We start from the raw sequence: 22,809 nt of genomic DNA on the forward strand, positions 1-22,809 counted from the left end.
ATAGCAATAGGTCCTCTTCCGGTGCTGCTGTGGGTCTGGACACCCGACAACAGTGTGCCGACCTCGTCAGTTCACCGTCGATCAGGCTCCCCCACAGTCCACACCTTCTCCAAAGGTTTGTGGACCCTCGACACACTGTGCATGCCCGGTAGGGCCACCGACTACGCAGTGCGTCTTCTGATGCTACACTGTACCTCTCCTGACCACCAGGCAATGCTGCACGCTTATGTGCCTGTCCTCGCTCAGCTGGCCCGCCCTCACGCCTGTGTTCATGAGTGCACGAGTCAAAACCGCTGAACTCATCGCTGAGCTGGTGCCATCTTGCGATAGCGCAAGTGGTGCCGACGAAATACTTCGCCGGGCAGGAATCCTCTGAGGCTTGGAGACGCCAGTCAACGACTCCGTTGCTTCAAGTTGAACTCGGCCATAATTCTTCAACACTTTTGTAAGGTAATTTCTTCTGGAACTGAGTTTTCGATTTTTTCACATTTGCAGCCATTTTGATCCTCCACTATTCCAAAGTCTATAAACAGTATTTTTAATCACTTTTACAACTTTTAATATCGAGCATTTAATAGTCTAACTGGGGAAGGGTGGAACCACACGTCTACCCTCTGCACCATCTTGTCACAGTATCTGACACAGTTTATAGTAAATCACTGTTAAACCTTCACATTACTGTGAATGGTGACTCTCAGTTTCTGCCTCAATCTACCGTTCATCAACGTTAAACCTTCTCCCCCTGTTAACTTCGTGTTAAAGTATCAGCCTAAGTTTACCACACATCATCATTAAACCTTCTCCCCATTGGGAGACTGGTTTTACTGTATCTGCCACAGTTTATCGTACATCACTATTATACCTTCTCACTACTGTGAACTCGGTGTTACAGAGCCTGCCACTCTACCGCACATCACCAGTAAACCTTCTCCTCAATGTGAGCCTGGTGGTACTGTATCTGCCACAGTTTAGTGTACATCATCATTAAAAATTCTCCCCAATATGAAGCTGGTGTCATCGTATTCAGCAAAGGTTATCGTACAACTCTGTTCAACATTTTCCCCACTATGAACCCGGTGTCACAGTAACTGCCTCAGTTTCCCATACAACACCAATAAAGCTTTTTTTCCCCACTCTGAGCCCAGTATCAATGTATCTACGTAGTCTCCTGTACATCACCATTAACCTCCACCCACAGTGAACCAGATTTCACAGTATCTGCCTCAGTTTATTATACATCATTTTAAAACCTTCTTACTACTGTAAACCTGGAGTCACAGATTCTGCATTATTCTACCATACTTCTCTGTTAAACCTTCTCAGTACTGTGAACACAGTGTCTCAGTATCTGCCAAGGTCGTCGACTGTACATCTCCGTTAAATATTCTCCCAACTGTGAACCTGGGGTCATAGTGTCTGATACAATTTATCGTACATTACTGTTAAACCCGCCAGATAAGCTCCAGATAACGAAAGAGGAGTTCTCGCATCTGCAGGAACTGGGGATCATTCGTCGCTCTGACAGCCCTGGGGCTCACCGCTCCACCTGGTCCCAAAAGCCTCCGATGGCTGGCACCCCTGCGGAGATTATCGACGGCTTAATGATATGACAGTATCTGACCGTTACCCCATCCCTCACATTCAGGACTTTATGGCCAATCTGCATGATATGAGAGTATTCTCCAAGGTCAATCTGGTGTGCGTGTATCATCAAATCCCATTGCACCCCGAGGACATCCCCAAAACGGCCATCATCACACCCTTCGGTTTGTTCGAATTTTTATGCATGCCTTTCAGGCTCAAGAACACCCCCAGACCTTCCAGCAGCTCATGGATACAGTGCGCAGGGATTTGAATTTTGTGTTCATTTATCTGGATGACATTCTTGTCGCCAGCAGAGACTGGGCACAACACAAGTCTCACCTGCACACCCTCTTCTCCCGACTGGCTGAATTCAGCCTAATGATCAGCCCGGCCAAATACCAGTTTTGTGCAGAAGAAAATTTGGATGGGATGAAACTAATCCAGAATCCATTGCACAAGATTGGAAAAATTAGATTGAGCGTCTTCAAATACTTGGAAGTTTTGAAGTCAACAGACTTTGGAGTGGCCACATTTGCTCAGTTACACCATTTTTCTGATGTAAGTGAAGGTGGTTTTGATCCTGTCAGTTACTGAGTCCTGTGAAATAACCAAGTGTGAGTAGATGGTGGATTTGTAATGGGAAAAGCCAGAGTGGCTCCATTAAAGTCAGTCACCAGACCTTGAATGGAATTGACTGCTGCTATTATGGGGAGCAAAATGGACGCTATGTTAAGAAGACAATTACAGATGGAGTTAGCAGATCCTGTGTTTTGGACTGATAGAACATCAGTGCTTAAATATATTAATAATGAAATCATGAGGTTTCATCTCTTTGTGACTGACAGAGAGAATGAAAACCTGGACAACAACAAATGGCAGATTTACCACAGGACAAAGTTTCACCTGATGAATTCCCATTTACATCCGTGGAAGTTGATTATTTTGGTCCTTTGCAAGTAAAGTGAGGACAAAGTGTTGAAAAACAATATGGAGTTATTTTCACTTGTTTGACTATGAGAGCAATTCATATTGAAGTAGCGTCATTGCTTGATACAGACTCTTTTATTAATGTTCTTTGGCGTTTTATTCCTAGACGTGGTCAAGTAAAAGAATTATGTTCTGATAATGGATCTAACTTTAAAGGAGCTGAACGAGAATTATGAAAAGTTATTCAAAATTGGAATCAACATCAAATTCCTGATGCATTATTTCAGAAAGAAGTTAATTGGATATTTAATCCACCCATAGTTATGGGTGTGGTACGGGTAAGGGTTAGTTGGTTGTGGAGAACGTTTACAAAGGTCTGTACTGGGCAGTACTGGGCAGCAATGCTTAATGTTGTAATGGATGCAGAAGCTCTGGGAAGGGGTAAGGGAGGGACTGGCCAGGAAGTCTGCAGATGCTGGTTCCGAGGGCAATGCACAAACATGCTGGGGAAACTCTCGGATAGTTTTGTGAGGAGCAGGTCCTGCATCACGAGTCAAATTGAGTATTTCGAGGAGGTGTCAAAGGAAATAGATGAAGGTAAAGGTCTGTATGTGCTGCACTTGGATTTTAGTAAGGTGCTTGACAAGGTCGTCACGGTTGCCTCATTCAGAACGTCGGGAGGCATGGGATCCATGGAGCCTTGGCTGTGTGGATTCAGAATTGGCTTGTCTGCAGTAAACAGAGGGTAGTAGTAGATGGAACAATGACTAGTGGCTCTCCAAAGGGATCTGCTCTGGGACCCCTGCTCTTTGTGATTTTTATGAATGATGATGGGAGTAGAAGGGTGGGTACGTCAGGGGATGACACAGAGGTAGAGATGCTGTAGACAGTGCAGAAGGTTGTCAGAGGTCATCCAGTTTGCAGAGAAGTGACAGATGGAGTTCAATCCTGTAAATACAGATGTACTTAAACAAGCAACTGGTCCAGTTTTATTTCCAGAGTCATTTTCAAGGGCATGAATAACAGTTTTTCCAAAGAAGGTTGGAGACCCATTAAAAGTAGCTTCATATAGACCAATATCTTTATTGAATGCGGATTACAAGATCATGAGCGCAGAGCACTTGGTTAATGGCAGGATTAAGAACAGTGTGCAGGACAGAGAAATATTTAGATCCTGCTCCATAAATCGCTCAAGGTTGCTGTGCAAATTGAGAGGGAGTTTAAGATGCTGTATTGTGTGCTAGCCTTCAGGAGTCAGGGATTGAGTTCAAGAACTGAGAGGTAACATTGCAGATGTATAAAATTCTAGTCAAACCACACTTGGAATATTGTGTGCATTCCTGGGGCGAGAATACCAGTGGACGTCTAAATAAGGTGAGATGAGGGAACTTTAGACAAGATGTGAGGGGGATATTTTGTTGACACAGAATGTAGTGGGTGGCTGGAATGCATTGCCAGGGGTAGTAGTGGAGGCTGGTCCAAAAAAGTCATGAAAAAGATTTTAATTTCGGGACAGGAATAAAAGAAAAACAGAAGGTACTGGTAAGAGGGAGGGAAGAGTAATATTGTTATGGGGTAGGTTCAGATGGGTCAGCTGAAGGGACTCGACTGATCCATCCATGATTTGTCCAGCATCTTGCTGCCATGTCGTGGTGAACCAGGGTGTTGCCTGATGGAGACACGGTACTCTGAGCTCTGCAGATATAGATTGTGGTTTTCTCCATAACACACTTCCTCAGGTAAAGCAGAGGAAGGGAAAGGCCCTAGTGTGCAGAGGTAGGGAGGGGGTTGATGGGGGAAGAGTTGGGGCCCTCCAAAGTCATCGTGATCAGGCCTCGGAGACGGCATCTCTATCACTCGTATTTCTCTTTCCAGGAGAAGGAGCGATCTCAGAGACAAGACACGAGTCCAGAAGAACATTGCATCCCAGCTGAACAGAGGACGGACAACATCATGATGGCCTGAACCCCTCCCCTTCTCCCTCTGGCCCTGCCAACTCCATTCCCCACTCTTTCCATATCCCTTCACCCATTTCCCCCACCCATTTCTCCCCTACCTCTCCTCCATTCCAACCCCCTCCCACTCACCTTCCCTTTCACCTACCCTCACACCTATGCCCTAAACTCAGCCCTCCTCCCTTCACCTCCCCTTTCCCTCTCCTTTGCCCCTCCCCTTCGCCTCCTTCCCTTCCCCTCCTCCCCTTCCCCTCCTTCCCTTCCCCTCCCCTTCCTACCCCTAACTTAGGGGAAGGAGGGATAGGGGAAGGGGGTAGGAGAAAGGAGGTAGTGAGAGGATAGGGGTAGGTAATGAGGTAGTGGAAGGGGGTGCAGGTATGGGGTAGGATTAGGGGAAGGGGGTAGGTGTAGAGGATAGGGGTAGGGTTTAGGTTAGGGTTGGGGAATGTGGGTAGAATTAAGATATGGGTCATGGACGGGTAGAGGTACAGTTACCTCAGTTAGGTTTAGGGTTAGGAGATGTGGGCTCGGGTTAGGTCGAGGTTAAGGGTTAGGTTTAGAGTTTGGGGAAGTGGGCTTGTTTTAGGTTTAGGGGAAGGGGGTAGGAGTAGGAGGTAGAGGTGGGGTGTGAGTTGGGGTTTGGGGAAGGTGGGTAGGATTAGGGTTGGGTTTAGGGGACAGCGTAGGGATAGGGTTAGGGGACAGAGTGGAAATAAGAGTTAGGGTTGGGGACGTGGTGTAGTGTTTAAAGGTATCGGTAGTGTTAACGTTAAGGATAGAGTTTGTTAGGGTTAGGTTGGGGAGGGGAGCGGGGGAGGCGAGCAGGGCACGGGAAATGGGGAAGTGATGGGGGAGGGGAATGGGCATGGGAATGAGGAGGGGTACGGTGTAGAGGAAATGGGAGGTGAATGGAGGAAGGCATCGCTACCCCCTCCCCTCCCCACGCCTACCCCCACATTATCCCTGCCTCCTCTCCTCCTTCCAGAGGAAGCCGGGCCTCATACCAGACAGAACCTCCCTGTAATTTCAGAGCCTCCGTTTCAGGAAGTGCCTTCGACACTTGCCGTTGGACAGACATCTTGTCTCTTGATTCATTCTATACCGTTGATATTAAATTTAAAAATGGTTTTGTCTTTTAAAGCTTGAACTCAAAAGGCTCGTCCAGATAGACAACACAGAAACAGGCCCTTCGGCCCCACTCTCCTGCTGGCTGTGCTGTTGTAATCAGTCCATATTCCTCTCCACCTTTTCATTCTTAGCTCCCATCCAGCTCATGTTGCCTTGTCAATCTCACGGTCTGTGGGAAGAAGCTATTTCCCTCCCTGGCTTCTCTGCTTTTATTCCTCCATATCTCCTTCCTGATGGCAGGGGGACAAAGATGCTCTTTGCTGGATATCTGGGAGTCTATTTACAGAGCCCATCCCTGCAAAAAACCTTGAGGTTCCACCCATGTTGCCTCTCCCTCAGCACTCTCTCGTCAGAACACAACTGCACCTTCCTTCCCCTCCTCTCCCAGGTCTCAGTATCCCCCTGACAATTCCAGTCAGCTGCCATGTCTACACCCTGCCCCATCTGCTATCGAATGCCCTGCATCCTCCTTCCCCGTTGGTTTCCTCCTGTTATCAGAATGGACCCCACCCTGTTGAAACTACCCATATTCTCACTGATCTCTCTGCACCACTGCCCTCCATCCAGGGGTCTTGGTTGTCTTGTGGTGATGGTGGAGAACAAAGTACCAACTCAAGGAGATGGGGAGCAGTAAGGAGACCCCCAGTTCCAGGAGACATGGAGAACCACAGAGATGCCCAACTCTATAAATCCGGTAGAACCTGGTCATCAGGTGCAAGGAGCTCTCGGGTACTGCTGCACGTGAGGCAGGTGTGGCCCATCCCCACTCCTCCACCCTGTCAATTCCCAAAACACATTTCCTATTCATGTGGGGGTCCAAAATGTATAGAGTCTGGAGGACCATGTACGTCGTCAATCAATGGGGGCATAACCCTAACCAGCATGGCTATTGTGTTTGGCTGTGCTTGGAAACAAAGTGCAAGGGCACCAAAAGCCACTATGTGCTGAAGTTCTACCTGGCTCAGGTGTTGCGAAAGATTGGTCTGGCCCTGATGCCACACAATGTCCTAGTCAGCAGGACTTTGCCCCATCACCTTCATGGGAATGGTTGCATAGACAAACACTGTTGACCACAGGGCCATCAGGCAGTGGTCAGCATGGAATTCCTGCTGACACAGAGACTAGGACTTGATGAGAAACTGCGGGGTTGTCCCCTGAGCAGAGCATCCAGAGACAGACATCCAGAACTGCTGGAAGACCAGAATCTCAGTGAAAGATGCTCTTTGGTCTGCCTGAAACCCAGATAAGAGAAGCAAACACTAGAAGCCCAAAGCAAAGGGAGGAAGGTTTAGGGGCAATATCAGGGGTACTTGTTTTTACACAGAGTTGTGGGTGCCAGGAATGTCTTGCCAGGAGTGGTGATGAAGGCTAAAATATTAGCGGCATTTAAGGGCTTCTTGGACACATTAATGAAGGAAACATAGAAGATAGAAGCAGGAGTAGGTCATTCGACCCTTCGAGCCTGCTCAGCCATTCAATGAGATCATGGCTGATCTTAAAGTTGAGTACCCCGTCCCCGCCTTCTCTCCGTAACCTTTAATATCCTTATACTGAAGAAATAGATCTAATTCCCTCTTAAATATATGTAATGAACCTGCCTCTACTGCCCTCTGTGGCAATGAATTCCACAGATTCACCACCCTCTGGGTAAAGAAATTCCTCCTCATCTCGGTCCTAAATGGTTTGCTTATTATCCTCAAACCATGGCCCTGGGTTCTGGATTTTCCCACCATTGGAAACATCCCATCTCCATCCATTCTGTCCAGCCCTGCCAGAATTTTATATGTCTCTATGAGATTCCCTCTCAATCTTCTAAACTCCAGTGAGAACAATCCCAATTTGCGCAATCTTTCCTCATAAGTCATTCCTGCCATTCCAGGTATCAGCCTGGTGAATCCCCTCTGCACTCCCTCCATTGCAAGAATGGAGGGTTCTGAAGGAGGAAGGGTCTAGTTTTTATTTTGCTTGGAATTGATAGGTCAGCGCAACATCGAGGTCCGAAGGGCATAACTGTTCGACGTTAACCTGCTGGTCTTTTAGCACATGGAGATGTGGGTGAGGGAACGCTGCCCACCGGCCTATTCCAGGTTGCTGAGAGATGCACTGAGGCTTGGCGCAGCCAACACAAGGGGGCTGTGGGGAAGGACTCTTATCCTCCGGGTCTTAAGGGGCAGAGACTAAGGGGAACCCCTTCAACCACAGAGTGCAGGGAGTAACCATGAGGTATCAAAGTGGTGGAATGATGCTAAACAGAGAACGTGTGCAGTGAAGGGAATACAGGCATGCAACACGAGGATGAGAAAAGACATGGAACAGTTGTCCTCTTGGTCAATAATTTTAGAATAAAGTTAATTTTGGGGTGAAAAAGAGAAAAGCCCGAACTCAGTCACCTTTGTTTCATGAGATACATTCTCCAATCCAGGAAAGCTCCTCTGTACCCGTTCAAATTGAACCCGAGGAAACTGTATTCATGGTGGAAACCTCTGCAAACACACAACGGGACCTACGCACAGAGAGACAAATGATGCACGTGCAGTCCCTCCCAAAAAAGAAATAAATTCTGTTGAATCAATAGCAGAGTCATGGAGTCTTTGTCTGAGCCGGTCATCCATCATTCTCCATTCTCACTGCTCGCAGGAAGAATCAGTTTCTGGGCCTGCTGCTACTGGCTCCGATATTCCTCGACTTCTTTTCTGATGAGAAGAGCTGCCAAATGCTGTGGGCAGGTGGAAGGGATCCTCGACGACGTTGACAATGAACCCGGTTTATCCCATTGATATTTGGGATAGGTGGGTTGGGGGGAGATAGTCCCATGATCCTATCTGCCACTCGTGGTCCTGCCGATCATTTTAAAAAAATATTTATAAACTTAAAACCACAACAAATTCACACAATTAATAATAATGCTCATCTAATGTGTGGCATCTATAAAAGAAATAATAAAGAAACCACCTCCCACCTTCATCCCCAATATCCTAACCTCTCCCCTTCTCACCTCAACAGAAGTGTCTGTTACTTTAAAGTTTCATTAAATAAACGGAGGCCTTCAGGTGAAAGGGAGTGTCAGGGTTTCATGTAAATATCCACACCCACCCTTGGTAAATATGGGCTCCATATTCTTCTGACATATCAAGTTGGAATGGCCTGTTAACCGAGACACGAGCCACTACACTAGAGAGCCGACAAACACGGTGACAGCGCAGACACCATTGGGGCCAATGCCCATCCCAGGGGATGACCCACATGGTTGGAAACAATGAATAACGGGAGGATCGCCTTCCAACCCGAGGCTGGAGCTGCCTGTTCAAGCAACTTGTCTTCCACTTCCACTTCTTGGGTGCATGTCATTCTTTCCAGACTTCGCAGGAGCGCGCCTGCTACAGTGGTGACCTCAGCAGGACCCAGCCCTTCAGTTGGATGTGAAGATCACGGTCCAGGCGGCTCTTCAGATGGTTTGGTTGAAGCTGTCAACGTTCTGGATGTCGCAGTCACACGTGGGGTTCAAACAGGCCAAGGACCAGTTCCACCTCCAAGAGATCACCGCTGATGACATCCATTACTCCTCCATGATGTTCTTGCTCATCAGGACATGGCAGCAAGGCTCATCGACTTCTGACATCAGCCTCCCGAGCAAGGCAAATAGGATGCCCTCAAGGAGCTCTTAACCCGCACCTTCAGGCCACGCCTTCATCCTCCACCTCATTCTGTTCCTGCTCTCACTGTCGCATGGCCCAGACAGTCATCCCAACATGACTCCCCTCATGCTATTTCTTTTCAGCTCTCACCAAATGCCCTGGACCCACTTTTCAGGAACTCTTCCCTCTTCCTCCCTATGTCATTGGAATCTCCATGTACCACAACCTTTGGCCCACTTTAGGATGTCTTGGACACCAGCAGCAACACCCCAGACACTGGCACCAGGGAGGCACCACCTGGAAAAGGTCCAGGGTCCTAGTCCAACAGTCCTTTTCCTGAGCATCCAGGCAGCAGAGAAATATCAATGGTTGCTCAAAGCAAAATCCACATTGCGGTGCCCACCAACAAGTTGAGGCACAAAGGTTTGTGGGTCTTTTGGGTTACTGGTGCCAACATATTCCCCATCTCACCCTGCCCCTCCATCTACTGTACAATGTTGCCCAGGAAAAAAAACTCTCCGCTTCATTGATGACCTGAACAACAAATGGCTTCTTTAATGGCAAAACACGCTGTTGAACACCACTGCCACTGACCACAAGCATCCCCAACTCCTCAAAACTGGAAGACCCTTTGAATGACTTGTCTCTGCCATGAAGACAATGGCCTAGTGGAGCGTCAAGCAAAAGAGGCAAGGTCGCCGAGTCCCACACAGCTTCTGGTTCAATTCCCTCCTGGAAGCTGCCTCCCGCGACTCCCCATCTGAGTGTGAGATGCTCGCCTGCTCACCACAGAGAACCAGATGGCAGCAGAGACAGTCACACGCCAGCCACACCTCCCCAACATGTGATGGGTTCAATCTGCGGATGCCACTCACAGCGTACCGAAGAAGTGGTACATGGCAGACCGCAGAGAGGCCGGGCCCGAAGGGCTGAGCAACTTGCAAGAACAGATCATGTCCTGCCCGAAAGTGACAGCCTCCCACCTGAATGACCCCGAGAAGAGCTTGGCACCATGGCCTGGGGCAAACCGTTCAACACCCTCGATGCTGGACAGCAGGGAAAAAGCTTGGTTTACTGACGGCTCCGGCTGGCGGAGGTGCGAAAAACAATGGAGTAAGGTGGCAGCGCTCCAGCCCACCACAGATAAAGTACTGACACAAGAGGGTGTGGTGGAGGGGAGAGCCAACTATCCAAGCTGGTAGCTGTGGCACTGATCCGAAAAGGGACAACCAGGTGGGCCCAGGAGCCTCTTTTCCGATTAGTGCCACAGGTTTTCTGGGCTGTGCCAAATAGCACGTCAGTGTGGATGGGTCGGCGGCAGGAGACAGGGAGGCAGATCCATGGCTGCCTGCTCTGAGGACAACAGCACTGGCAGATCTTCTGAGAGGTGGAACAACAAAAGAAAAATCAGGGTCCACCACGTGGATGGACACACCTCCAGGAAAACCGCTGAAGCTGACGCGATGCCACTGTGGACTGAGCTGCTCAAATATGCTCTGCCACTATTTTCCCCAAGCAGAGTGACCCCGGAGCCTTGGCAGCATTGGTGCATCATAAATGTGGGCATATGGGGGAACTATGATGGACAGAGGATCTGGGGGTCTCATGATGTTGCAAGAACTGTGATGGCCAAATGCCCTATTTGTCAGCAATTAAAACCAAGGGCCACATTTGCCGGGGTTCGGGAGCTGGCCAAGTCTGATAAATTGACCATATCAGGCCTCTCCCCTGCCAAAATAAAAAGTGATATGTTCTCACGATGGACAGCACATACTAAGATTTCCTGCCAGCGGGCCGACCAAGCACCATTTTAAGCGTGCTCCATATGTGGAATACCCTATCGGGTAACGTCCACCAGCAATGGGTGGTGATGCCAAGTATTTGGGGCCACCTGCATATCCCCTACCACCCACAGGCATCCAAGATCAATGAGTGAATGAATGACCTGTTCAAGGCATCGTATGTGACAAGTTGATTGTCAAGTCTTCTATCCACGAGTGGTTGCAAGTGTATCGATTAATCAGGCGAGTTTGTGTCTGTGTGTGTCTTTTACTCCTCATGCAACTTCACTACATGTGTCAATAAAAGACAACTGTGTTCAAATTCGCCACCCTTGGGAACCCTCGAATCAGTTTCACACACATAATAATTGGTGCAGTGAGCAGGCTCCTTCGAGTTCCGACTGAACACAACTGCAGTGGAGATGCTTTGGAAACGGGGCAGGATATCTAGTGCAGGCAGGGAGAACAAGATCTGGTGGTGGACTGACGAGAGTGCAGGGTTGGGGAGCTTGGCAAGCATGCTGGCGGACTATGGCAAACTGGTAGACTGGTCCAAGCTCCTGGATCCACATCTTGAGAAAATAGGTCACCACGTGTTGTCCCACTTCAAGAAGTCGGGGTTCCCAAAATCTAAGGGGAATCAGAGGGTGCCTTTTGGCTGCCAGTGTTTCTCCTGAGAAACCAATGTGAGATCATAGAAAGGAAAGATTTGGAGAGGGCCCAGGAAAATAAGGAGATAAAGGTGGTCCAGCATCGCTGCTGTGCACTGCAGGAGGCAGCACAGACTCCCTCAACCTGAGCCACTGATGTCGAGATGAGAGGGACAGAGGTAGCCAACAGGCATGCCTATCAAGGTCTGACTCCCCCCCCACACCCCCAGTGAGTGAGTTTGTACTGGCCATGGAGCGATTAGCCGAGGCCATTTGCCAGGATTCAGGCATTAAAGGTTTCAGAACGGGCCAGGAAGAGCATGAAATCAATTTATTTGCAGAAGTTGTTCTGATATATCTGACAGACCCGACACACTCATTGCCCAAGTTGTGCTCCACCCTGGAGGACTATGGGGAGATCTCTGGGTATAAGTTCTTTTGGGATATGTGCAAAATCATGTCACTTAGGAAGGGGGATTAGAGCCAATGTCAAGAAAATAGTCAACAAATGTGGCGGCAAAATGGGATCAAATATCTAGGAGTTAGAATAGATAACAACGAGTAATTTAGACCAGCTGAATTATTCTCCCCTTGCTTGGGGAAATTGAGGAGGATTTAAATGGTTGGATGTCACTGCCCATTACACTAGTGGTGTCACAGAGAGGGGAGGTGTCACAGAGGGGGGAGATGATGACACAGAGGGGGTGATGATGTCACTGCATGGGGCAGCCATAGCTGAGTCGTGCCATGGCACAGCAACACGAGAAAGATGCCTCTCCTGGAAGGGGATTCTGGCCCCCATGTCGGAGTAGGACGCTGTATCATCCCAGGGACCCTCTGATCAACAGGGTTGTGTTTGGAAGCACCCTGCACCCATGGGTGAGATAAAGAGCCTGTTACAGGCTCCCCTACTGGGACAGAGACTCCTCTGGCACCATCCTTCACCCAGTGTGGGCGGAGAGAATGGAGGCTGCATTTAATCCTCTCTCCCCATCCTGAGTGCAGGGCACTTTATGAGGCAGCTGGAGGGGAGTGGGAAGGGGAGAACAATGGCATGTGAGGGGATACAGGGATGGGGTCTGTAGGAGTGGAGGGGAGAACGAAGGAACGGGGTTGCACCACAGGCTAATGTCAAGGGAGATTGGATCAGAGGTAGGGGACATAGGGTTGAGCTGGGGGGATGGGGTGCGAGGGGACGGAAGGCACTGGGGAAACCATGGGGGTGGTGTTGGGTGGGGGATGTGAGAGTGGTAGAGGAATCGGGGCAGGGGAGAGTGTGAGGTGTCTGAGGGAGAAGAGACGTTGCGAGGGGGATGGAAGGTAGACCTTTCAACAGAAATGGGACAGAGCTTCCCCTCCACCTGGAATGGGATCTGTCCACTGAGAGACAGGACCGCTCCTCCACCCGCCCCCACACCCCCCCCCAGGTTACAAAATGCCTTCCACCCTTGCATACACCCCCACACCCCCCCCCCCAACCGGGATAGGATTCTTTCCCCCAGTGGACCTGGATCAAGGTGCTAGAAAGTGTTTCTGCTGCGGCGGACCTTGCAGAGTTGAGCGGTGAAGAGTGGGGCTCTCTCCACACCACCTGCTCCCTCAGGCGACGAGGTCTCGCTTGCATCATGGATGATCACGGTGTTGCTGAGCTTCTGGGAATGTGGAGGGCTTCTGCTAAACCCGTGGTAGGGTTCAGAGTGGTTCATCTCCCCGGGACGCGCTGAAGGTCAAGATGACCCGATCCTCTCATGGAGGGAGGGTTGTAGACAAAGTGAACGGCTGCGGAACTGGCCTCAGTCTGAGGAGAGTGATCAAAGAGGGACCTGGGGTGGCAATATTTCTACTGAGAGGCTGGAACGAACCACCAGAGGATCAATTCTGACATTTAGGTGACCCTTGGAAGGGAGTTAGAGGGAGGGGTAGAGACTAACTTGGACAACAAGGCTGGGTTGGGATAAATGACCTGTTGTGTACCCTCTGGGTGTGTAAATTCTGCTGCTTCTGCCCCAGAGGACATGGCAATAAGGTCACAACAGAGGTGGCCACACCGGGTCATGGACCCAACGTCCCCAAGGTGGTGTCCTGCACAAATGTTAAAATCATCGACAATGGATCTTTCGGTGTGGTGTACCAGGCAAGGCTGGTGGACTCCGGAGAGCTGATTGCCATCAAGAAGATCTTGCAAGACAAGAGATTCAAGGTGAGGGGGAGGAGCAGTTGTGTGGAAATGGAACACCCTGATATTTAACTTCAGGCCTACAGCACGTTCACAGGCCCTTGCGACACATGAGCTCGTTTCACGCAATTATACCCAATTGACAAACACCCCAAACACATTTTTGAAGGGTGGGTGGAAAGAGGAGCATCTGACAGAGACCAAGGCAGCCATGGGGTTTGGAAACAGAGAAAGTCACACAAACCCACAACAGCCCCCCCCTCCCCACACACAACCCCCCACCCCACACACACACACACACACACACACACACACACACACACACACACACACACACACACCTGGCAAATAGCAGAGATTTTATGCAAATTAATTGTTTTGTAGAAGCTGGGAAAACAATCATAAAAACTGAAATGATACTTCATTGAACCCCCTGACGAGTCCCCACTCCAGCGACACGAAACGTCCCCCCCACTGACTCTCGAAAAGTCCCCCACTTCGGCCTCCCTAGGAGTTCCCCACCTCTGACCTCTTGACGAATCTCCTCCCCGCCTCCCCCCTCAACTTGGACAAGTTGCCCCTCAGGGCCCCGATCCATCGCCCAGCCTTGCTGATGTTCCTCTCTCGCCATAGAACCGCAAACTGCAGATCGTGCGAAAGTTGGATCACACCATCATCGTCCCTCTTCTCAACTTCTACTCCTCTGTAGTCAAGGTAAGATCCACCTGCACCCACCCCACCCTCACTCTGATGCATATCATTTGCTGCTACCTTCCCCATTCCTTCAATCGATCTGTCTCGCTGCAGCCTCTCTGTTGCCTCCATCCTGCCCCTCTGACCAGTGCCGACTCCTTGACGCTGGCTGCCCTGCTCCTCACCCATTAACTCATGACCTCTTGCCATTTCAACTCCAGACAGCAGCAGCCAAGACCACAAGACAAGGTCGCCAAATTCGGCCACTCAACCCCTCCAGTCTGTTTCCCCAATTCATTTCACGAATGTATTTTCCCCCATAACTCACTTCCGCAGAACCTTTTGGTGCCCTTCCAAATCAACACCTGCTCTGAATCGTCCCAACAACTCAGCCTCCACATATTCGACCCCAGCCAACACACGGCTGCAAAAATATCTCATCTCAAAACGTCAATGGTTTTTCTCTCCCGGTGGATCCTTGGCTCAAGAGGGAGGGCGGTCAGAGCTGGACATTTTGTGCAGTCTCACCAGAAGCCGAATGATGGGGCAGCGGACGGGTCCACTATGGCCTGTTGACGCTCTGCTCGCTGAGCCCTTGGATTCATGCAATGTTGTGTTGAGCAGTGGGTGCATCAGGCCTACAGAGAGCAGGAGGGGCTGGCACTCCAGTTGGGAGAGGCACTGGGTGTTGGAGGGTAAATCCAGCTGACATGTTTGTATTGTGTCCAAGAGAAAGAGGAGGTTTATTTGAATCTGGGTCTGGACTATGTTCCCGAGACAGTTCACTGCATGGCCCAGCACTTCAACAAGGCCAAGCAGCCCATTCCCATGATCTACATCAAGGTGGTTGTGGGTCTGGGTGGTCAAGTTGTCCACTGGGGCAAGCTTGGATGGTGGGGTTGGAGGATATGAAGGAGTTTACTGGCTAAGTCTTGCTGGGGACTGGATATCGATGAAGGGTGCATGAGGGTCTCAATGGGTATTGGTGAGGAGAGAAAGGGTAGTGAGGGGAGAGGGGTGGAGAGGATGATGAGGATGGATGTTGATTGGCAGGGAGGGGCCCTTCACCCACCTCCCCTTACCCTCAGGATCCAGAACCGGCCAGTGTGGAGGCAGAGTGGGTCATGTTATATCGTTGTGTTGCCAGATGTTCATGTACCAACTGTAGCAGAGCATGGCCTACTTCCATCCTCAGGGGGTTTTCCATTGAGACATCAAGCCCCAGAAGATGCTGGTAGATCCCGAGATGGCCTTCATATTGCTCCTTTATTTCGGCAGGTAGATCCACCCGTGTCTGCCCGTTCACCACTTCAACACGGTTCTGATCCCTCTCCCCAACACGGCCTTGTCCCCTCCCCACCAGCTCTCACCCCTCCCCCACCAGCTCTCTCCCCTCCTCCCTCTCCCAACTTGCCCCTTCCACAGCTTAATAACTTATTCTAAATAAGATTGTGGGGGGCTTAGATGGAATGAACACCCAGAAAACTTTCCTAAAGTGTCAGGTGCAAATCTCAGAGAGCATCCGCTTCAGGTGAGGGGAGATTTTTTTTATGCAGAGAGTTGTGAGAGCTTTGAATGCGTCACCGGAGAAAGTGGTAGTGGTTTGTAGAATAGGTACATATAAAAGTCTCTGAAACGAGCATGTGGATGTAAGGGAACAGAATTTTTACATGATAGAGGAATTTGGGGATATGGTGAGAAGGCAGGGTAGGTCGAGTTAGATCATAAATTAGATCAGCCATGATCGTATTGAATGGCGGAGCAAGCTCGATAGGCCATTTTTATCCTACTCCTGTTCGCACTTCCTATGTTCCTATGGGTGTGGTACAAATAAAGGTTGTGGAGAACATTTACAAAGGTCAGTACAGCCTTTATGGGCCAAAGGGCCTGTACTGGGCAGCAATGCTTGATGTTCTAATGGATGCGGAAGCTCTGGGAAGGGGTAAGGGAGGGACTGGCCAGGAAGTCTGCAGATGCTGGGGCCGAGGGCAATGCCCAAACATGCTGGGCAAATTCATGGATAGTTTTGTGAGGAGCAGGTCCTGCTTCACGAGTCAATTAGCGCTTTTCGAGGAGGTGTCAAAGGAAATAGATGATGGTCAAGGTCTGTATGTGCTGCACGAGGATTTTAGTAAGGTGCTTGACAAGGTTCCCACGGTGGCCTCATTCAGAATGTCCGGAGGCATGGGATCCATTGAGCCTTGGCTGTGTGGATTCAGAATTGGCTTGTCTGCAGAAAACAGAAGGTAGTAGTAGATGGAACAATGACTAGTGGCTCTCCAAAGGGATCTGCTCTGGGACCCCTGCTCTTTGTGATTTTTATGAATCATGATGGAAGTGGAAGGGTGGGTACGTCAGGGGATGACACAGAGGTAGAGATGTTGTAGACAGTGTAGAAGGTTGTCATAGGTCATCCAGTTTGCAGAGAAGTGACAGATGGAGTTCAATCCTGTAAATCAGATGTACTTAAATAAGCAACTGGTCCAGGTTTATTTCCAGTCATTTTCAAGGGCACGAATAACAGTTATTCCAAAGTAGGTTGGAGACCCATTAAAAGTAGCTTCACATAGACCAATATCTTTATTGAATGCGGATTACAAGAATGTGTGGGCAGAGCACTTGGTTAATGGCAGGATTATGAACAGTGTGCAGGACAGAGAAATATTTAGATCCTGCTCCATAAATCGCTCAAGGTTGCTGTGCAAATTGAGAGGGAGTTTAAGATGGTGTATTGTGTGCTGGCCTTCAGGAGTCAGGGGATTGAGTTCAAAAACCGAGAGGTAACGTTGCAGATGTATAAAATTCTAGTCAGACCACACTTGGAATATTGTGTGCATTCCTTGGGCGAGAATACCAGAGGACGTCTAAATAAGGTGAGCTGAGGGAAATTTAGGCAAGACGTGAGGGGTACATTTTATTCACACAGAATGTAGTGGGTGGGTGGAATGCATTGCCGGGGTAGTAGCGGAGGCTGGTCCAAAAAAGGCATGAAAAGGATTTTAATATGGACAGGAATTAAAGAAAAATGGAAGGTACTGGTGTGATGGAGGGGAGGGTAACATTGTCGTGGGGTAGGTTCAGATGGATCAGCTGAATGGTCTTGACTGATCCATCCATGATTGTCTAGCATCTTGCTGCCATATTGTGGAGAACCAGGGTATTGCCTGATGGACACACGTTGCTCTGAGCTCTGCAGAGAGAGATCATGGTTTTCGCCAAAACACACTTCCTCAGCTAAAGCAGAGGAAGGGGAAAGGCTCCAGTGTTCAGGGGTAGTGGGGATGATGGGGGAAGAGTTGGGACCCTCCAAAGTCATTGTGATCAGGCCTCAGAGACAGCATCTCTATCACTCGTATTTCTCTTCCCAGGAGACGGAGCGATCTCAGAGACAAGACACGAGTCCAGAAGAACCTCGCATCCCAGCTGAACAGAGGACGGACAACATCATGATGGCCTGAATCCCTCCCCTTCTTCTCCCTCTGGCCCTGCCAACCCCATTCCCTGCCTTTTCCATGTCCCTTCACCCACTTCCCCTCTTCTCCTCTACCCCTCCTCCATCCCAACCCCCTCCCGCTCACCTTCCCCTTCCCCTGCCCTCACACCTATGCCCTAACCCCAGCCCTCCACCCTTCACCTCCCCCTTCCCCTCTCCCCTTCCCTTCCCCTTACCCCTTCCCCTTCCCCTCCCCCTTCCCCTCCCCTAACCCTCCCCTTTCCCCTCCCCTTCTCCTCCTCCCCTTCCCCTCCCCCTTCCCTTTCCCCTTCCTACCCCTAACCTAGGGGAAGGAGGGGGAGGGGAAGGGGGTAGGAGAAAGGGGGTAGTGGAAGGGGGTAAGGGTAGGGGTTGTGGTAAGGGGTAGGGTAGGGGGTAGTGGTAGGGGGTGCAGGTATGGGGAAGGGGTAGGAGGTAGGGTTAGGGGAAGTGGGTAGGTTGTAAGGGATAGGGTAGGGGTAGTGGTAGGAGGTGCGGGTATGGGGAAGGGGTAGGAGGTAGGGTTAGGGGAAGGGGGTAAGTTGTAAGGTATAGGGTAGAGGGTAGTTGTAGGCGGTGTGGGTATGGGGAAGGGGTAGGAGGTAGGGTTAGGGGAAGGGGGTAGGTTGTAAGGGATAGGGGTAGGGTTTAGTTTAGGGTTGGGGAAGTTGGGTAGAGTTAGGGTTAGGGTTACGAGCAGTGTAGAGGTAGCATTAGGGTTAGTGTTAGGAGACATGGGGTAGGGCTATATCTTGGTTTATGGTTATGTTTATAGTTCGGGGAAGTGGGCTTGTTTTAGGTATAGGGGAAGGGGGTAGGAGCAGGGGGGTAGAGGAGGAGTGAGGTTTGGGGTTAGGGGATGGTGGGTAGCATTAGGGTTGGGGTTAGGGGGCGGCATAGGTGTAGGGATAAAGTTAGGGGACGTGGACGGGGTGGGGGTAGAGTTAGGGGACGTGGAGTGGTGGTAGGGGGTATCAGTAGTGTTAAGGTTAGGTTTAGGATTTTGTTAGGGCTTAGGGTTAGGAGTAGGAGGAAGGGAAGGGGGAGGGGAATGGGGAGGCGAGCAGGGGACGGGAACTGGGGAAGGGAAGTGGGGAGGGGATGTGGGAGGGGAACGGGCAGTGGAAAGGGGAGGGGAACGGGGTAGAGGAAAGGGGAGATGAACGGTGGATGGCATCCCTATCCCCTCCCCTCCCCTTCCCATCCCCCGCATTTCCCCTGCCTCTCCTCTCCTCCTTCCAGAAGAAGCTGGGCCTCTTTCCGTCCAGAACCTCCCTGTGGTTTCAGAGCCTCTGTTTCAGGAAGTGCCTTCGACGCTTGGTGCTGGACAGACATTTTGGTCTCTTGATTCATTCTGTACCATTGATATTAAATTTAAAAATGATTGGGTTTTTTAAAGCTTGAACTCAAAAGGCTGGTCCAGATAGACAAAACAGAAACAGGCCCTTCAGCCCCTCTCTCCTGCTAGCTGAGATGTTGTAATCAGTCCATATTCCTCTCACCCTTTTCATTCTTAGCTCCCATCCAGCTCATGTTGCCTTGTCAATCGCACGGCCTGTGGGAAGAAGCTATTTCCCTCCCTGGCTGCTCTGCTTTTATTCTTCCATATCTCCTTCCTGATGGCAGGGGGACAAAGATGCTCTGTGCTGGATATCTATGAGTCTATTTACAGAGCCCTTCCCTGCAAACAATCAGGGGACCCTTGCCTTGAGGTGGCACCCATGTTGCCTCTCCCTCAGCACTCTCAGAACACTACTGCACCCTCCTTCCCCTCCTTTCCCAGGTCTCAGTAACCCGCTGACAATTCCAGTCAGCTGCCCCACCTAAACGGATGGATCGACCAGCGCCTTCTCCCCTCAAGAGTTCGAGGAATCTACTCTCTCGCAATGTCCTGCTATCGAATGCCCTGCATCCTCCTTCCCACTTGGTTCCTCCTGTTATCAGGCACCTGGATGGACCCCACCCTGTTGAAACTACCCGTGTTCTCACTGATCTCTCTGCGCCTCTGCCCTCCATCCAGGGGTCTTGTATTTCTTGTGGGGGTGGTGGAGAACAAAGCACCAACTTAAGGAGATGGGGAGCAGTACAAAGACCCCCAGGTCCAGGAGACAGGGAGAACCACAGAGATACCCATCTCTGTTATTCGGGTAAAACCTGATTATCAGGTGCAATCTGCAAGGAACTTTCGGTCCTGCTGCATGTGGGCCAGGTTTGGCCCATCCCCACACGACCACCCTGTCAATTCCCAAAACAAATTTCCTATTCATGTGGGGGTCCAAAATGGATAGAGTCTGGAGAAGGACCGTGTACATCATCAATCAATGGGGACAAGGGTGTAACCAGCATGGCCATAATTGTGTGTGGCTGTGCTTGCAACCGAAGTGCAAGGGCACCAAATGCCGCTATGTGCTGAGGTTCTACCTGGCTCAGGTGTTGCGAAAGATTGGCCTGGCCCTGGTGCTGCACAATGTTCCAGTCAGCAGGACTTTGCCCCTTTACCTTCCTGGGAACAGTTTCATAGACAAACACATTTGACCACAAAGCCATCAGGCAGTGGTCAGCAGAGAATGTCTGACACAGAGACTCTAGGACTAGATGGGATACTGCGGGGTGGTCCACGGAGCAGAGTATCCAGAGACAGACATCCAGAACTGCTGGAAGACCAGAAACTCGGTGAAAGATGCCCTTCAGTTTGCCTGAAACCCAGATGGGAGTAGCAAACACTAGAAGTCATCTGTCTAAAGCAAAGGGAGGAAGATTTAGGGGAGATATCAGGGGTATTTTCTTTTACCCAGAGTTGTGGGTGTCAAGAATGCCTTGCCAGGAGTAGTGATGAAGGCCAAAACATTAGGGGAATTTTAGGGGTTCTTAGTTACATTGAGGGGCTGAGACCAAGGAGGATATTCTCCAACAGCAGAGGGTGGCAGTAACCACAAGATGTCAAAGTGGTGGCAATGAAGCTAAACAGAGACCGTCTAATGTGACTGTGCGCCTGGCTGCGGGAATTTGGACTTACTATATAAACCTTGCTAAGTGCTAGTTCAGGTTGGAAACGTTCGACTTCCTTGGGGGTCAAATCAATAGGCACGGAACTAAACCCTGCTTGAAAAGGTAGAGTTTGTTAAGTGCTTCCTCAAACCCCACATAATGAAGGGGCTGCAAGAATTCACTGGTACGATTAATTTTTATCACCGATAGTAGTGGCCCACATCATTTTTTTTTATTTTATTTAAGATTTTATAACATGAATATCATATAGAATTACATTTAAAAAAAATAAGAACAAAATAATAAAATTATAATACAGTATCAGTCATCGAAATAAAGTATACCCTCCCCAATAATTATTTCACATTAATAACCCAACTCAAATTAGTCCAACCCCCCCCTTTCCCCGCCAAAATAAAGAGTGAAGAATTAATAAAGTTAATAATATATATGAGAAAAAAACCCACTTACAAAAAAAAACATAACCGATTAAAATACTAACAAAAAGAAAAGTAATTAATACTAAGATATCAGACTTAAAAAACATATTTAAATCAAACTTAAATGCATATATTTAACAAACAGAGTTAAGATTAAACATATATTTAACTCAAACTTAATATAAAAAATTAGTAAAGTTAGTAACATTGTCTATCAAAAATTCTTAAACAATAATCAATTCTTTAAAAAAAATTGTAGCATGAGAAAAAAAAGATGAAAAAAAAACTTTCTCTATAGAAATAAACCTTCACCAAATATCAACTAACTTCACATCTATCATCATATTAGTCACATAAACTGCCATCTTAAAACAAAATTCCAACCTCATTAAACATTGTACAAATCAAATTTGGTACTCTTCCACCATTTTTCCCTTTTAATCTTGAATAATTACCCAATAAAAGCTCCAATACCACATTTAAATATCCCCAATCATTACGTTAAAATTCAGATAACCAAATAATAAAAACACATCTACAACGAAATCTATATCTTCAACGAATGGAGCATAAACCACAAACAAAATTCAAGCCTCATTAAGAATTGTACAATTCAATTTTTAACTTTCACCATTATTCCCTTTGTTCTATAACTAAAATAGCAAAATAACCAGAATTACCACTCCTTTCACCTTAAAGTTAAAGAAAAAATATATCAAAAAACTTATCCATCCCATTCACATTTAAATTTCAAATATTCCTTATCTACTGAATAAACTTTACAAAAAAAAACCACATCAATTTTTAGTTTTTTAAACAATCAAATACTTTCTTATGCTTTTTTTTATAAACACAAAAAAAAACCCTTCACTCTTTAATCTAATAATACAAAAAAAGGAAAAAAAAATGGGTAGGAGGTTAAAAATACCCCCTCCCGTCTAAACCGTGCAATGCGGTAACTCCCAAAATAAAATGGGTGTGAGATAACTCACACGTAGCAGATGACTTTCAGGAAATAGTACCTATCCAGTTCTCTCCCCCAACTCTCACTTCATCTTAAACTAACATCCTCATTACTTAATATTCCTTTTTTTTAAAAAAAAATTAGAAAAAAAAGAACAACTCTTCTTTTAATCAGCTCCAACTGCCGAGTCACCATTACAACCATTCCTTCTTGGAGCACGGCTTTTTCTTCCATCTCTTGTCTCCTTAGAGATCACGGCGACTACGTCTCTGTTGAAACCGAGTAATTGGCAGCTCTTGAGCAAATGCTATAGCTTCCTTTGGAGAATCAAAGAACTTTGGTTGGCAACCATCTTGAAAAACCTTCAAAACAGCTGGATATCTAAAGGTTGCCTTATAACCTTTCTTCCACAACAA

The 22,809-nt window shown here is 48.5% G+C and overlaps 1 long non-coding RNA gene across 2 annotated transcripts; it reads left to right on the top strand.

The window, feature by feature from the left end:
* The first annotated feature begins 12,450 nt into the window (after positions 1-12,450).
* On the top strand, positions 12,451-18,365 carry LOC138745345 (uncharacterized). Of its 2 annotated transcripts, XR_011346198.1 has the most exons (4): positions 12,451-12,539; positions 13,671-13,860; positions 14,470-14,550; positions 17,898-18,365. It is a non-coding gene; the product is annotated as an uncharacterized lncRNA (long non-coding RNA). The 2 variants fall into 2 exon arrangements; XR_011346197.1 differs by lacking the exon at positions 12,451-12,539 and having other exon boundaries at positions 12,914-13,860.
* The last annotated feature ends 4,444 nt before the right edge of the window (positions 18,366-22,809 follow it).

This window comes from Narcine bancroftii, chromosome 11 (assembly GCF_036971445.1).
Source record: "Narcine bancroftii isolate sNarBan1 chromosome 11, sNarBan1.hap1, whole genome shotgun sequence".
Lineage (NCBI taxonomy): Eukaryota > Metazoa > Chordata > Chondrichthyes > Torpediniformes > Narcinidae > Narcine > Narcine bancroftii.